Source organism: Morone saxatilis, unplaced genomic scaffold, assembly GCF_004916995.1.
Source record: "Morone saxatilis isolate NCDOM2014 unplaced genomic scaffold, NCSU_SB_2.0 Contig8, whole genome shotgun sequence".
NCBI classification, from domain to species: domain Eukaryota; kingdom Metazoa; phylum Chordata; class Actinopteri; family Moronidae; genus Morone; species Morone saxatilis.
This window is the reverse complement of record NW_023340257.1, coordinates 1,151,310-1,165,667: the sequence shown is the minus strand read 5'-3', so window position 1 is coordinate 1,165,667 and position 14,358 is coordinate 1,151,310. Positions and strand designations below refer to the sequence as shown.

Here is a 14,358-nt window from a genome sequence, read left to right as displayed (position 1 = left end):
AGTCACTTGCACAGGACACAATGGTACAGAGGCAGGAGGGCAGCTTCAGTGACGAGCTGCTGTCAGCTGTCCGTCCACTGAAGACTGAGGAGATCGTCCGTCCCCCAACGCCATGAGGGCTTCTTACTCCACCCAGGAGGAAAAACGAAAGAACTCTAAACCTCCGGAATATGTCTGCTTGTGGATAAGCGGTATTACCGACCTGAGCGCGAGTGCCCCCGTGCTTATGTGAGACACCGGCTATTATGTAGCGCGGTAGGCCTTCAAGCACTGGATGCGTTGGCCTGCACTTTAGGCCGTTACCAGGAGAGTGGATGCTCGGTTATTTGAGGCGGGTATTTTTCTACCGTGTGTATTTTATTTTATGTTTTTTAAATTTGACGCTCATGTTGTTGGGGTGTTGTGTAGGGGGGTGGGTGATAGTGTGATTATTGAGTTATCAGTTGGGGTGGGTCATAGCTGGCTGGCTGTTGAATGTTCCTTGGATGAATAAGTTATCGGGGGTATCGGGTACTGTATCGGTAGTGCGGGATCGTTAGGGTCGCTGGCGGGTTCTGGATGGAAGAACGGTAGAATTTTGTATGGGTAGATGTGTTGTTTAGGCTAGCTGTTGCGTGGGTCAAGGAATGAATTTAATGTTAATCTATGTTTCGGAATGGTATGATATGGTTTGGGGCATGTTGTGTGTCTGAGACACATTTGTGGGGTTGTGGCACTATTGGTTAAAGCTCAGTAGCATACAGGTGGTCAGCTATTGTTTACCACGTTTACAGGCCAGGGCCGTGAGGTCCAGGTGTACGGTCGTGAAAACCCATGGCTTAAACGTGAAGTTCGGAATGAGTGGTAGAGCGGCAAGAAAAAGTATGGCGGATGAACGATGTTTTAGAAAATATAGAGGATGATGGGTATGTAAGGGTGTTAGAAGGAGGTATCAAACGCGCTTAGGTTGCGGGGTGTTTCGTGATTGTTCTCAAAACACTTCTTTGGTATGGAAGGCGCGATTGGTGTGATAGTATTGTGTTTATGCTTTATTATTAGGGTGTATGCCTTGTTGTAATTGTCAGTGTTCACGTGCCGCCCTGCGTGCGGCGTTCACGAGTTATCTTATCACGTGCTGAGGGTGGGATAAACGGTACCTTGGTGCGATGTCGTAGGGGTGGCAGTTTGTGGTGGGTGTCGTCATGTGGTTGGCGTACCGTGGTTGAGAAGGCCCGAGCAGGTCGACAGCGCTGCCGGGTGCGCAATGTAGTATGAAGCCCACGGTGTAGTCGATATGTGTGCAAGAAACTGACCCTCTCGCGCTGTGCTTTTCGCGTACGTTTAGGGCGACGTGGTGATGCCGTGAAAGTGCAGGGGGATGAGGAGTCTGCATGTGTTGTCACAGTGAGCGATGTGCTCGATTGGGTTGTTGTGGGAAATGACTGGTTGAGTGGTACGAGATTCGAATTTAAGCCACGTAAAAAGTAAGCAGAAGAGGCTGAGTCAGCGTTATAAGGTAGCGCTGTGTATACTGCTGGAAACTGTGAATTTCCCCTTGGGGATGAATAAAGTATCTATCTATCTATCTATCTATCTATCTATCTATGAAAACGTGAAATTTGATATAGAATTTTTTTTCCTAAGCTACTGTTTCTAGGTCAAGAATGGAATTTAATGTTGAAATTATTTCTAATTATATATTTGTTTTGGCATTCTTTATACTAACACATTTGTTTGCACTATTTGTAACTCAGTACATACAGTGTGTCAGTATTTTTCACACGTTTACCAGCCACCGTAGTTCCAAGTGTATGGGTCGTGAAACCCATGTTAAACGTGAATCAATATTATATCGCAAAATAAAATATTGATGAACATTATTTTTAGAAAATATAGAAAATATTAGGGTTGTTAGAAAATATCATAACGCACTATTTTGCTTTGTGATTTGATTCTCAAAAACACTTCATTTTTGTAGAAATAATTTGTATATATGTGTTATGTTTATATTAGTTTATCTTTGTTGTAATTGTATGTTCACTGCCGCCCCCTCAGCTTTCACATTATCAACACCTGAGTACACTTGTGTCATCTTCTAGGTGGCATTTGTTTATGTTGTTGCTACCGTGTTGAAAAGCCCACCAATCACAACCTCCCCGTCCAATATATAAGCCCACTATTATTCATATTTTGTCAAGAATGACCCTCTCGCCTGCTTTCCTACTTTAGCACCTATGGCCGTGAAGTTCAGAGGATGAGATCTGCAGTGTTGTGCATGAGCATGCTCATGTTTTTGGTGAACAACTGTTGAGTTACAATTCAATATAAGCCACTAACATAACAGAAAGGAGTAGGCATTATAAAGTAGCGCAAGGAAACAATGCCAGGTGGAACAGAAGTTTCACTTTCACTCAAGACCACCTTATCAAGTAAGTAATTAAGTAATTTCCCCACGGGGATTATTAAAGTATTTCTGATTCTGATTCTGATCAAGTAGGCCCAGGCACAAATCAAAGAATCATGCCTGGGTGCGGTACAGTGTTCACACTAATCAAAATGAACTACACCCCGATGGTCCCTGATGTGAAAGCCTCTTAGTTTATCAAGAAGAAAACTGGAGTCAAATCCCTTGTATGCTTGAAAATACTTGACTAATACATTTCTAAATTATTTTGTGATTTACTAAGGTATTGTGCAGGGAAGCGCAGAACCCCACAAGTGACCATACCAGAAAGCCCTGCTGTTTACCAGCCATTTAAGATGAGTAGAAAGCTGGTCAAAAACCGAGCCTCTCCGTGCCTGTCACTTCCATGCATAATATGCAAATTATATGTAAATTTCACTATTTACATAATATGTATTTGCAGTCACGGCCATTCACATCAAAATTGCACCCAACTCGCTAACACTTTACAGCAGCAGTTCCCCACATTATTCTGGGTAATTTCAAAAGTGGCATAAAGGCTTTGCACAGAGTTTATCCATTCAGAGTGGCAGCCATTATTGTTGCCACACCGGTGCACCATTCATCAGCCAGTGAGACAGCGAACCAAAGAGACTTTTCCAATTTCAGATCAGTTAATAAAAGGCTCCTATTACGAAAGGGCTTTGGGGCACAGGAGTGCCAGCCTTCATGGATTAATTTTACATCTGAAGCTATTTGCACTTACAATTTGTGATGGGGTTATTACTTGCACTTGCACTTAAACTTGCATGAATTTGCTGATGGATTAAAAATTAATAAATTAAATAATCAGCTCTCTGGTCAAGTGAAGAATGTTGACCTGAGAAATTCTTTGGTTACCTCAACCTCTTTGGTTCAAGCACTGTCTGTGAGAAGTGTAGTGCAGCAAGTGACAAACATTTTATCATTAACAACGTATCAGCATTAGATGCTTTGGAAGTCTGCTTTACATAACGCTCAGGCACAAATCAAAAGTAAGAAATATGGAGGAAGCCAAAAGGACAATGTAGTGCTCAGTGATTACACTGCAGATAGGCCCGATAATTGTCAGCTTGTCTCCTTCGCTGACAGCATGTCTGCTGAGAAATGTCGCTTTTATCAGCTTTTATCACACCAGGTATATCTTTATTCAGGCATTAAAAGGAAGGAGGCGTCTTGTCTTCATGTGGCCCTGCATAGATCATATCAACTGCCTCCTATCTCACTGAGCTAGGAGAGGAATCCACAGCTCTCCTGAGGAAAGCTGCTGAGGGAGTCTGTAGTGATGTGTATTCACTGACAGGAAACAATTGTCAGTTAACAGTATGTTCATATTATGTGAACCAGACTTCAGACTGTTGTTATGGGTGGAACAACATTGTGAATTCACTGGTGGCAATTTCCCCCCTTGGTTCCCCCATGTTAGAAAAAAACGCTACAAAAGTGTCCTTGAATATCCCTATGGTAGATAAAACATGATAAAGTGCCCTCCAAGGTGCCCTACCAGTGGCCAAAATGTGATTAAATGCCCCTTGGGTATGCTTTCAGTGGAGAAAACCTGATGAAATGTCCTACAGCGTGCCCCTTTAGTGGACAAATGAAGGTACAGTCCCCTCTAGGGTACCCTTCCAGTGGACAAAATGGATAAAGTGCCCCTTGGGTGTGCTTCCAGGGGCAAAAACATAATGAAATGTTCTGGGAGCCCTTTTAGTGGACAAGAAGATGGTTAAGTCCCTTCTAGGGTTCCCTTCAGGGTGCCCTTCCAATGGACAAATTGTGGTCAAGTATTCTAGGCTGCTAAGCCTAACCCTGACTGAGCTGTTTCACCGTAAAAGCATCACAACTTTCTGCAAGTTTTGCACAGTCCAGAATGTGTAAGTAGATATAAGTAGAATTAAAAAAAACATTAGAGTTGCTGTGATAGCCTGTAAAGGACATTAAGGTCCCAATTTTTATATTTATATTTATATTTATATTTTGTAGGCTGTGTGCCTAGGCTGTGCTAGGCTCATCTGTGTTGAAAAGACAACCACATTTTGAAGATATAATCACATCTTAAAGGACCACTAACTGAACACCGTCTGTATTTGATGACCTGGGAATGAAAACAGGTTGTGAAGTATGGTGGCAATGAAACTTGTAGAAAACACAAAAGGTCCTAGCTGGTGTTTGGTTTGACATGGCGGTCAACATGGCAGACTCTACAGAATGTAACCCCCGGCTCATTCTAGAGTAACAAAAACATTAGTCATATTTTCAGCTGATTATACACTAATACCTATGAATATTATATTCTATTTCTGACAATGGATCCTCCTAAATGATACACACTGGACTTTTAAGTTAGCTAATGTCAGCAAAATGCTAGCTAACTAGCTAGGTAATCTTGTTTGCTAGCTACAAATAATATTTTAAGAAGGTGCTTGTCCTGAGCAATAAATGAAGTTGGGATATTACCTAAATAATGCCAAAACTATCATCCATCTCCAAACCCAGTATTGATTTTATTTCTGTTACTATCTCTAGCCAATAGGATTGGATTACTGGACAGTTCCAAAATATGTGACAGTGATCAGCCATTGAATTGTTACATCGTCTCCAGCAGTGCCCAGAATCTGCTCTACCATTCTGTAAATATTTTCCTCTTGGAGTAATAAAAAACCTGATGTTGTTCTTCCATGAACATTCTCTCCATTGGCAAGAGCTGGAGGTGGTGGATTTTTTTCCCCATATATTTAGCCACTCTTCCTCCGTCAGGGTTATGTTTGTTTCCTTCTACCATTTAGCTTTACCATATTGAGTATATTCTTGATACCAGTTTCTTGTGGAAGTTGCCCTTATATGTATCAATAAGACATTGATGAGACTCATTTCAATTTCCTTGTTCACTTTAATGTTTCTAAAAAAGTGATGCCTCAGTTGTAAATATCTGTTTAGTTGTGGAGTAGTAAAGTAGCGGAAGCTTTCCAAGTCTGTTTTGGTTGAGCAATATGATGTAAGGCCTTTCTAGATCCATTTATTAAACATTAAATCCAGCTGAGCAGGTTTAATATCTCTATCATATGCCACCCATCTTAACAGCTGCTCCACTTTTACATTTACCAGCGACCCATTTAAAGTAATGGTTCATGTTCCTTTATGGTTCTACAATGCATCAGCTTTTTTTTTAAGTGAGATGAGAAGATACGACGCTCAGAGCTGGTGTCAGGACGTGATTAGCTTAGCTTAGCATAAAGACTAGAGGTGGGGGAAACAGCTAGTCTGCAGCCAGATACAGGAACTGAGCACAGCTTTTTGCTGTGCAGCTCAGACATCTTGCCAAGAGCAGATGAGTCTTTTGAAGTTCAATTCACTTTTGTGCTGAAATCTAATCTTTAATCTTTATGTTGTGACTATGATCCTGCTAATGATCCACACATACCAATTTTTTTTTATTAATCTTGTGTGTCTGACAACACCACAATAAAATATAACCTGAACAATCACATCACATCATATCATGCGATTTACATCCACCTGTATTGTAAATATAATGAAGAGAACTGGGAGTAACTTTGATATTTACTTTGATGACGTGCACAGCCGTTTCCCTTAGTTCAATTTTGGATGGAGACATCGGGGGAGGACGGATAGGAATGGACAGGTTCAGAGGGAGTTATCAGCAGAGATAACTGATATGTGTCTCTCCATGTACAACCACCTGTAATAATATGACCAAGGTTCCACACTTTGGTGTGCAAGCAAACTGTCAACATGCGTGTGAAATCAGAAATTACCCAATTCATTCTTCAAAGTATATCTAAAGATCTATTTTGAGGTAACAATGACCATTACTTTTGAATCAATTGGTCACTAATTCAGTCTCCGGCCAACTGTGTATGTGGTCACAATATGGACAATATGATGTTACAGTGAAGTTGACCTTTGACCTTTTGGATAAAAAATGCAATCACATCATTGTTGTATCCCATTAAACATCTGTGTGAAATTTTGTCGTAATTACTGCATCAGTTATTGAGTTATGACCTTGTAAAGGTTATTTTGAGGTCACAGTGATATTTGAGTCAAAGTGTCACCAATTCATTGTCTGACCAATTGTGTAATATGGTCATCATTTCTTAAGGTATAGCCAAAAACCTATTTAGTGGTGTCACAATGACCTTTGACTTTTGACCACCAAAATCTAATCAGTCCATCCTTTGCATTCAGAAAAATAGGACAGAGGTACAGACAGACATACAGATGGGCAGACAACCCACAAACATAATGCCACTGTTATCACCAGTGCATAGGCATAAAAAAGCTAGCAAGTTAAGTTTATTTTGTCAAACTAATGGTCATATTATTCACATGTACATCTCCCAACCTGTGAGTCATGCCACTGACTGTTACACAGTTTTTATTTTGGTTCAAAATGTAAAATGAGGGAGGAATTGATGACTGTTATCACTTAAACCCACTTAATACTGCTTACATAATGCATTGTACGCACAGTCCATTACAGTGCACTTATTCTAACTGAAACTTTACTTGCAGCCCACGTACGCCTGAATGCAACATGAATGACTCACAGTGTGCAAGCTCTGCCTCGGCCTCTGCAGCGTGCTTGTGTATAACAAGTCATAATGTGCCGTTAATGAACTCATGGACACAGCATCAGGATAATAGTGTGCTGAACAAAGGGCATCACCAAGTAATCACATTATGCCTTCAGCTCAGGGATAATAAAACACTTGGGACATTGGACAACATTGGGAGACGTAATCCAATTTGCCCTGGCACCAGTCCAGCTTCTGTATAAACTGTACCTCACAAACATAATCATGAGGGGTGAACCCACATCTGGAAAAAGAGTTATTACTCTGACAACATAATGGATCACAATACACTTTCAAATCTGAATCACTGGCTGCAGTAAATGCAGCTTGAGATATCTGAGGAAATTGAGACATGTCAACAAGTTGCCACAGTAGAAGCTGTAGCAGTAGTTGTTGATGCCCATGTGCTGCTGTTTCGCTGAGATCACAGTGCGATTAGTGAACTGACATTGTGAAGTTGGCATGTCAGCTTATACTCCACAGTCCTGAACTCTTCTTCTAAAATTGTCAATTTCACTTTCAACAGTTCATTAGCTTTACCCCTTATAAAGGCAGTAGGACAAAAACTGTGAAACACACACAGACTGTTAATTCTGTGTTTTGAGGTGTGGAACTATAGAATATTCACAACAAGGAGAAGAGTAAAGGAGCGTAGCGTGTGCTTCTCTCTTTGTTTTTTCGTGATCAATGTCACACTTGGCCCAGACAGCCAATCAAATCAAGCAGAAGGAGGGCTTTAATACTTTGCCACTTCCTTCCTGTTTTGGTGTAGTTTACTATGCTGGTAAAAATGTTAGCTAGCCAGTTAGCTGTTGGACCATGAGAGAGCTACGAAGCAGGTGTGTATTTGGAGGTAAACCCAAATAAACTCAGTTATTCTCCTCTTTCAAATAAAGTCAGAGTTACTCATCTAGAGCTCAACGTCTGTTTGAATCGCTAATTAGCACTAAACACAAAGTACAGCTGAGGCTGATAGGGATGTCATTAGTTTTGGTCATAGTAGTGTTTGGTCATAAACCGAAGTATTGGACAAACTGAAATTTTGACCTGATGATGGCGCAACCTCATGCCATCACCCAAGCCACGCTGCCAGAGATGAAGAGTTTTTGAGCCCGGTGGGTTATGGTTCAATATATGATGCTGTAGGTATCCCTCTAGCATCATGTCTGGATGAGCCTGTGTGTGGTTTGATGTGCTGTCAAAGTCAGGTGACGTTGTATAAAGAGCCAGAAAGTGTGTTGGGGTGGATAGATGGCTCAAACAAACAGGACTTTACCCCAGGAGAGCGCTGTTTGTGCCCCGTGCATACCTGGTAACACCCCTGTTTTTTCAGGGTTTCTCCTGTATTTTAAGGCAATTTCCAGGCACCCTCTAATTTTGTTGTTTCTCCCAGGAAACTCACAGAATTTTATTATGAAAAACTATCATACGCAGAGTTTATCTGATATTGCTAAAAGTTGCCTGATCTTCTATAAAACCACACTGCAGACTGGAGCCTCTTTTAACAGCAACAAAAAGAGATCCATTCAACGTTGCCGGTGCAATATGTTGGAGATGCTTCTTACCAGTCTGTTGTTGCCGCAGGCCATTTTCTTTGCTGCTGTGTGTTGGGGGGCAGCAGGCATCAGGCCGAGCGACACCAACAGACTTATAATATATCAAGAAGGCTGGGCTCTGTACTGTCTCATGGTAGAGTCTTTTGATTCGTGGTGATAGGAGGAACGGCTGAATAAACTGTGTATCCGTATCACGTAGGACCAATGAGTCAGCCCCTCTCATCAACACCAGTGGCTCAGACCACGGCCCGGGAGCACCTTTCTCTCACAGGCTTGCTCCAGCCTCCGCTGCTCGACAGGTACAGATACAGGAGAATCCTTTCCTGCGCGACAGCCATTCATCTCCAAGCACTACTACTGTTTTATCCTGTTCACTGCACTTATATTTTGTACTTTGCACTACAATCTATACAGCTTATTATACATTTTATACATTTCTTTTATATTGCATGGGCTTTAATATTGCTTTTTTTATATGTCTAGGTTGGTTCTCTCTTATTGTGTTGTTACTGTGTGTAATGCTGCTGCTACACTGCAATTTCCTAGCTTGGGATCAATAAAGTATATCTATCTATCTATCTATCTAAACAAAATGCACTGCACCGTTTTATTATGACTGTAATGTACTTATTGTTGCTAACTTGACCGCAGACCCTTTGTGGTCACCTACAATGCCATATTCTGAAGCGCAGAACTAGCAGTATTTGTGAAGCTAGTAAACAATGATATTACATAAAGGCAAAATTGATCATCCTATTGGCATTGCAATGGACAGCTCCTGATGAAAACCAACAAAAGATTTGAAAACATATTAATTTTCCTAGAGCTGTATATTTTGAATGCAACCAGCTGTTCAAACTCTCTTTACTTAGAAATGTCTTCTAATATGGCTGCCACAGGGTGTATTACACCACCTAAAAGCCCTCCATTTATTCCATCACGTAACTAACATATTTACATACTGAATAACTAAACCCTCATAAAAAACTCTTATCTCATGTAGCGACACAGTGGAGAATAGAGAACACAGTGCTCCGCAGTGTAAAAAGAAAAGCCTCTCTGACATCCATTTACTTTATAAAGGCAACAAATGACAGCTGAATAATTCAGCTGACACTCCCTCATTAAGTATAAGCTGACAACTTTGGGGGACAGCATGGAGGATGAGAGCAAAACAGGGACAGATGGAACCCTGGGATATGGTGTTGACTAATGGATCAAAGTCTATATATGTGCGTGGTTGTGTGTGGGGAGAGACGAGAGAAAACAAACGCAGCAAGACAAAGAAGGAGACAGAGAGAAATGAGGGAGAGATCCAGTGTAATGCAAGATCATGTTGAGCGTTGTAGGCTGTATTTCTGTATTATATATTCTCCTGTTCTCCTCAGAGACTCTTTGTTGATCTTTGTTGATCTTCTTCTTTTGTGTAGCGCAGGCAGAAAGCTAGGCCCAGCCGAGAATAAGAGGAGTATTTAGCCCTAATTGCTCGCCTCCGTCGAAACATCACACTTCATCCATAATTACACATCTATAAACCGCCTCTTAAATGCATCACGCTGCGTTTTATATATTCAAGGAATATCACCGTCCCCAACGTGAGACAGAAACACTGCAGTCCACGTGTGCCCCTATGAGGAGGTGTGTGTGTCTGTGGCGCGTGTCTGCTAATTAACGGCGGTAATTAAGAGGGAGGTGAGTAAATGATGGAGTCGAGGGAACATCTGTTTCAGAAGAAGTGGGTCACAGTGGAGGGAGAACAGAGATAGACTGAGGCGTCCCACAGCCTGTCAGAAAAGGCCACTGATGATATAAATCTTGTTTTCTCTCCTCACTAAACTGTTTAAACTGCCTCACTGAAGTATGGACCACACAGCCAGGAAGATATTAACGGACGAAAACTACATTCAGGCTGCCTTCCATTTACCCCACTAAATTAATAAAGATGGTTACGATCATCATATTTAGATAATTAAATGATAAGTCCGGTCTTTTCATGTGATTTCTTGACAATAAATTGTATCACCGTATGCAACACACTGCTAGACAGATAGATAGATTCTGTATAGTATCTAAATGCCTGCCACTGGGTCAGATTGGGTCGGATTCCCCTTGAAATCAATTAAATAAGGCAGTAACAGAAACAGTGGTAACGTTGTCCACAGGGGCTGCCAGAACCAATGCCAGTTGCAAGTTCCTTGCAGCTGCTTTAGGTAACATTTTTAATTGAAATTTTGTATGATGTGGTGGAAGTAAATAATAATACTTCCTTCACCACTGATTATAGCTTGGAGTTTTGTCTATCATTTCTATGAGTAATCAGGAAAATCGGGGGAAAAGTGAGTCATTCATACAGAAAGGTTTTAGACAAGTCAGTGGGAAAAGGTGAAACTAGATAAAAATAAGATCCAAGTTTTAATGAACCAGAATTATCATTTCAGGCAATATTATGGCTTAAAGGTTATATGGGATTTAGACATCTCAGAGAGCAACTCAAACTGTTGTTATTTTTCATGTCAGTGAATTAAGGATTTATTTCCACCAAAGCAGAGTTGGGGATTGTTGAAACAGTGGAAAGACTAACAAAGATGGTTTTGGTAAGTTTTATTTTGTTTCTGTTTACTTTGAATGAAGTTACGATGTTACGATGTTCTGCCAGGTACAATGACCATTTTTGTCATTGTAGGGATCCTTTCCATAATGCTGTCAGACACTTAGAATAACAATCTGAGCCTGTCAGTGGCAAAAACAACAACTTTTAGTGGACGTACTTTGACAGTGAATTTGTCCTCACGGATAACGTCACAGCCTGTTTCGCAAATATTTTCACTGTCCAGTTTAACCGTGTTACGGTTATCTACGAGGTAAAATGACGTTTTGTAAGTGCAGTCTGGTGTACTGTAGCACCCATTGTTTTGGTTCTAGTGCAACATCTATTGGCATCTAGTGAATTTCATATATATAACCTTTAAACAGATGCGCGCTTCAGGGTGTCTTCCTTCATCTTTGTCCAGAATTTCTGGCTTCAGTAACTTACAAGATGGTGACAAGTGGTAAATTAATCCAGGTTTCAAAAGGTCTATCCTGGACCCTGGGGGTGACTTCAAATACTAATAAAAGGCTTCACTTTGCCTAAGCTTTGAGGCACACTGGTACCTTGTTTCTGTCAGTCAAACAATCTTAGCCCATAACCTCACTCTTTTTCAAAAGTCAGCAGTGGAGAAATAAGTGAGCCTACTTTCAAAAGCTCCTGGGACCTGATACAAGGATTACATTATACAGTAGAGTTATATTGGGCCTAGACCTGTCTGCATGGACTCACTTTTAACTGAGACACATCACCATGGTAATTTGGGGCAAGTACATTACAGGGTTCACTGGGTGTGTTTGTCTTTTCTTATTTTAAATGGATGTGCAGTCGCCTACAACAACCTACCACAGCCTGTGAGTGCTAGCTTTTTTTTTCATTAGCTGCCTCCAAGCAAAGCCAGGTTACAGTCAACTTCGGTTCTAATATTTATCAAGTCACATTACGTCCAAACATAAAGCTAATATCCTTACTCATGGAATCACCACTCCCAAAACATCATGGGAGCTTTCAAATAACCTTTATTATGAGAAATCCCCAGTATTATGTACACAAACACTGCATTCAAAATAAGACAGTTAATCTAACAGAACTATACAGGGGTGCTTAGAAACCAGCAGAACCACTGAGCTCTGCACAGTGGTTTGATCAGAAACGTGATATTTATTATATCAGATATACAGTCATAAATGGACCATTTCCAGGTCACTCTCCCACTCTGGCTACAAAAAAACCAAGGTCTTCTATCAAGTAGCAAGTAGGTTACATTAGTGGACTGTACAGTACTGATCAATAATGGACTACTGTTGCATATTATGTGCACAGGAATTCTTTCATCATGTTCCTGAGAGTGATTGATGCAATAGATTGCACAAATGTTTCCACTTTTAAAGCATGGCAATCTTCTCACAGGCTCGGTATGAGACATGCTAGTGTCTCTGCAGCAGTCTGCCCTAATGACCAGGCAGAGATAAGACTATTAATGTAGCCGGCCATTCAGTTAACATCCACTAATCCACTTTAACCACAGCAGAGTCTAATTGTAGTGCTTGTATTTTCTCACTATATTAATTTGTTCTTGATAAGATCATATGTTCTAACTGCTTAACTCATTACTGTCCATACTTAGCTTTAACATATTTACTGTACTTTATCTATTCAAACTGTCAGTGAAAATGATATGATATGATCAGGATTCCCACTGCTTTTAAGAAATCATTTTCCAGGACGTATTCCAAAAGGACAGCACTTGCTCATAATGGTGGTCAGCATTTATGGGACACATTCCATGTGCCCAGTGTCCATTGCACATACAATTAAAAATGATCAACCACAACAACAAATGCAATCTATGAGGGGTTAAATACAATTACAATTTTCCAGGACAACATAATTTTGTCTGGTCATTTTAATCAATTCCGACGGAAAACTAGTCCCTAAATCTCCAGGTTTTCCAGGTATTCCAGGATGCACAGGAACAGTATGATATAGTTTTTTCAAAAGCCAGAAGTAAGGAAGTTTTCACTTACTGTTAAAGTCACTGAAAGCTGCGGCCTACTACATGAACACTCTATTTTCTGTAACAGTATTGGTTATTTTCTTTTTCCTCTGAGCTGAGTTAAAGAAGGTGATGTCATGTTCTTCCATGCACCAATCAATTTTATCTTATTTTATTTGTATGGCACAAAATCATAACATAAGTTGCAACACTTTTTATATAGGGCAGGTCTAGACTAGGGTTCAAGTAAAGAGGGGGCAGTGGAGAGTGTGGGATTTCAGAATATGATGTATATGAATTACAAAGACGCATTTTTTGCTGTGGTAATTATAAAACACATTTTTAATTAAGATTTAACAATGAATAAATGTTGATGTTCCTTATATAAGACATAATTAAGTTAATTTTGTTGTTAACTTTTTTTTGCCAAATGCAAAAAGGAACCAAACCGAAAACCATGACCCAAAAACTAGCATATGAACAGGGTCATGATCAAGTAGACTTTTTTGTGTTTGGAGTTTCACACTTTCACACCTAAAGCTGTCTTTAAAAGACTAGTGTGTAGGATTTAGAGGTAACACGCGAAAAACACAAACGCCACAATCTACGGCCAGTGTTTGTCCATTCTGGGCTACTGTAGAAAGAAACATGGCAGACTCTGTTGAAGAGGACCTGGTAAAACTACAGACAGTTCATTCTAAGGTAACAAAAATACAACAGTTTCTATTTTTAGGTGATTATTCACACACTACCTATGCAGGAAAAGGTTGTCTTCCATAGAGTCCGCCATGTTAAACTGCCATCTTTCTACAGTAGCCAGAATACAAAAAAGACCTACCTAAAACTACATAGGGGAATTCATGTTTTTCATGCTGTTCATTGCGCCACTGTGAAAACTGGGCTCTATGTTCTGTACAAACTGAACTGTATTTTGATTTTAATTTAATATTCAAATGTGAACCTATCCATTGGTATTATGGTCGCCGCCATGACAGTTAGGCGTACTGCGAGTTGATCTGATCTCATTGGCTGCGCAGTTTTGACTCATCCGTAGCAGGAAACAACGGCGGCTCACCTGGTCATACACGATGTTGTGTGGTATCAGTGTTTTATGTGGCCAATGGAGCTCCCCCTGCTGGTCAATATATAGAAAGAACACTTCCACATTGTATTCGCTTCACAGACCCGGAAGCTCTGTC

At 40.5% G+C, this 14,358-nt stretch overlaps 1 protein-coding gene across 1 annotated transcript in view; it reads right to left on the bottom strand.

Moving 5' to 3' along the window:
* Positions 1-14,358, bottom strand: part of sez6b (seizure related 6 homolog b) — a gene marked incomplete in the record, with an annotated part of 173,318 nt that overhangs the window by 59,536 nt on the left and 99,424 nt on the right.